Source organism: Bos taurus, chromosome 2 (assembly GCF_002263795.3).
Source record: "Bos taurus isolate L1 Dominette 01449 registration number 42190680 breed Hereford chromosome 2, ARS-UCD2.0, whole genome shotgun sequence".
Taxonomy (NCBI): Eukaryota; Metazoa; Chordata; class Mammalia; order Artiodactyla; family Bovidae; genus Bos; species Bos taurus.
In genome coordinates this window covers 118,700,339-118,703,206 of record NC_037329.1, presented here as the reverse complement: position 1 = coordinate 118,703,206, position 2,868 = coordinate 118,700,339, and the positions used below count along the sequence as shown (strand labels likewise).

The 2,868-nt window shown below is 49.5% G+C and overlaps 1 non-coding gene across 1 annotated transcript; it reads right to left on the bottom strand.

The window, feature by feature from the left end:
* Positions 1–1,492: 1,492 nt before the first annotated feature.
* Positions 1,493–1,599, bottom strand: LOC112443695 (U6 spliceosomal RNA). Its single transcript, XR_003032104.1, has one exon. It is a non-coding gene; the product is annotated as a U6 spliceosomal RNA (small nuclear RNA).
* Positions 1,600–2,868: the final 1,269 nt, after the last annotated feature.

Here is a 2,868-nt window from a genome sequence, read left to right as displayed (position 1 = left end):
GAAAGTCCTTGTAGGTGAAAATTGTGGAACTGTTCCAAGAGACAAGGGGGCTGTGGCCTGTTGCCTCAGAAAGGGAGGAAGGAGGGAAGGAGACGGGGTTAGGAAGCGGGGAAGAACCAGAAGGATGGTAGAGGGCGTGTGTGACCTGGACCACCTCTAGTTCATGGTGGACATCTTGCAGCGCCTGGTGGGAGCAAACATCATAAAACCGGGGAAAGAAGGTTTGGTGGCTGGTGGCCAGAAGCAGCACGGGAAAGAAAGATGCTGAAGGAGGTGAGCCCTAGAGTGTGTGTCTGTCCTGGGGAGAGCTCTGCCCCCTAAGCCCCCTAAGACACTGGGGTTCCAGTCTGGTTTATCCAGGCCTGCAAGGGACAGGGGAACCAGGGTAAACCTAGGGGACTGAAGATTGCCTGGTGCCTGTGGGATCAGACCTGGCCACAGTCACCCCAGGTGAGTTGAACACTCGAGCCCCTGAGACCACCTCCCTCCTGTGGACTGAGCTGGCTACGGCCCAGCCCTCAGCCCTCGAGGATGAGCTACACTCAATTTGAGCTTCTCCGGGCCTTGCAGGCAGTCTGCCTGAGAATGGTGAAAGCTCAAGTACTTGGTTTATTTATTTAATTTTTTTTTGAAAGTGAGAAACATCCCAAGAGCTTTATTGTAGAGCAAGGAACCTGTCAGGAGCAAACCCATGAGGGGCAAGTCCCTGCCACAAAGACAGAATCCAGGTGCTCAGGACCACCTGTGAGGACAGGTGCCTCGACACCTACTAGAGAGGAAAGGCAACAGCACTATGATTTCCACAGTTTCCTCAAGGCAAGTTGGCATTAGAATACGGAGCAATAACAGCAGGGTAGCATTTTGTGAATCCAAGGATCTGGGGTCCTGGTTCAGTTTCAGAGAAGGTAAGGGCCATGACCAGGGAAAGGAGTTGAAGCCCAGCCTCAAGATCTCCAGCCACTGCAGTTTCGGTTAGCAGGAGGAAACTAAGGCCCCCAGGGCATTGGGGTGCTCAGGCTCCTGGATAGAGAGGCATGACAGTCGGATCTTGGGGTTCACTCGAGTCAGGAAAGGGGACTCCCCACACTGGAATCGCTGTAGCTGAGGAGCTTCTAATGGGATGATCTTGGAGGGTTTTCTCTCCAGCTCAAAAGAAAGCACCATAGGGCGGAGGACAGAGAAACTGGTCCAGAGGGTCCAGAGGAAGAGAATCAAGGGCTCATCCACCTCAGCTGAGGACTCAAGTTGGGCTCCAGGCCCCGTAAATTGCAAGGCCACTTTCCCCGGCCCTCGGACAAACTCGAGGAGGGAGGTCCACTCACTGGGACACAGCCCTAGAACTGCTGCACTTGATGATTTCTACAGGTCACCACAGCTTCTGCAGTCCCATCCTCCACCAGGAGCCTGATGCTGGCCTGGCTTACAAATGTCTGAGTGGGGCAAGCGGGGCTCTGACGAGGACACCTTCCCTGTGGGCAGATGCTGGTACAGTAAAAATATGGAACGCTTCACAAATTTGCGTGCCATCCTTGCGCAGGGGCCATGCTGATCTTCTCTGTATCGTTCCAATTTTAGTATATGTGCTGTCAAAGCGAGCACAAGTACTGGGTTTAAAAGGTCAAGGCTGACTCCTGGCGCCTACCATGACTGCTGCGTGCTCATGGCCACGTTATCCCATTCAGTGCACTGTGCCTTGGCTTTAAATGGAAATAACAGCTCTAGCTGCAATGCAGCAACACCCAGAAAATGCCTGGCATGTGGTAAGGGCTCCGTAAATATTAACTCTTTGGATTGTGGTGAGGTTCTTCTTTTTTAAACAAAAAAAAAAAAGTGGCCAGTTGTTCTCTGAGTGGCCATGCATCTTAATCAGTTTTGTGGCATGGATTCCTCCTGCAGTTAGGGGAAACCCATGGACCTTCCCCAGGATCATAGTTTTAAATGCATGAAGCAAAATGCAGAGGATGTCAAGGGAAACCAAATATATTGAGATACCTTGATCAGAATTGAAGAGTAGTTATGTAACAATACTGAGAACTCGGATAACATCTAGTGACAGGTTCAATAACTTATCATGATCTTGAATTAGTGATGAGCTGAGCTGAAATGGTATTTAAAAATATCTGCAGTAACCGTAGTGTGATGTGAAAATAATAGCTGTGATTTCTATTGCTGACAAAGTCCCAGGCACTGTCTATACTCCTGTGGTGATGCCTATGAGCACCAAGGAAGGCAAGGCTAGTTTCAGTGGCTGATTAGTGAACATAAGTACATAAGGCTTTTCCTGCACCAGTTCATACCTTGCCCTTGAATTCCACTCCTGATCCCCAGGTTAGGAACTCCTGATTTAGGCAGAGACAAGGAGTACCTGGAACGTATTTTCTTCCTCTGGAGAAAGATCATTTGTGTGCCCTCTTTATTTTAACTTTAGATTTATTTTTTATTGAAATGACATTGGCTTATATGTAAGTGTCTTGTGTACATCATATTTCTACTTCTGTATACCCTGTAGTGTGCTCACCACACACACAAAAATGTAGTCTTCATTCATCACCATAATCACCATCCCCTTTACACAATACACACCCCTTCCTCTCTGGGAACCTCTACCCAGTTCTGTGTAGCCTCTTGGTTATACAAATGTGGGCCAGCACAGGCGCCAGCCTCTTCCTCTTGGGCTGTGAGCTGTCGGGCTTAGCAGAAAAGGACTCACCCCTGCTGGTATCCGTGAGGCTCCCTGGCACTCTCTGAAAACAAAGACACCCACATCTCAGTCCTCATCTCTGAGATGCAAAGTCAGGCACATCTGTCCTGGTGAGCTAGCGTGATCCAAGGAGCAGTGGCAAGGAAGAGTAGAGAAGCCCTCCAAGT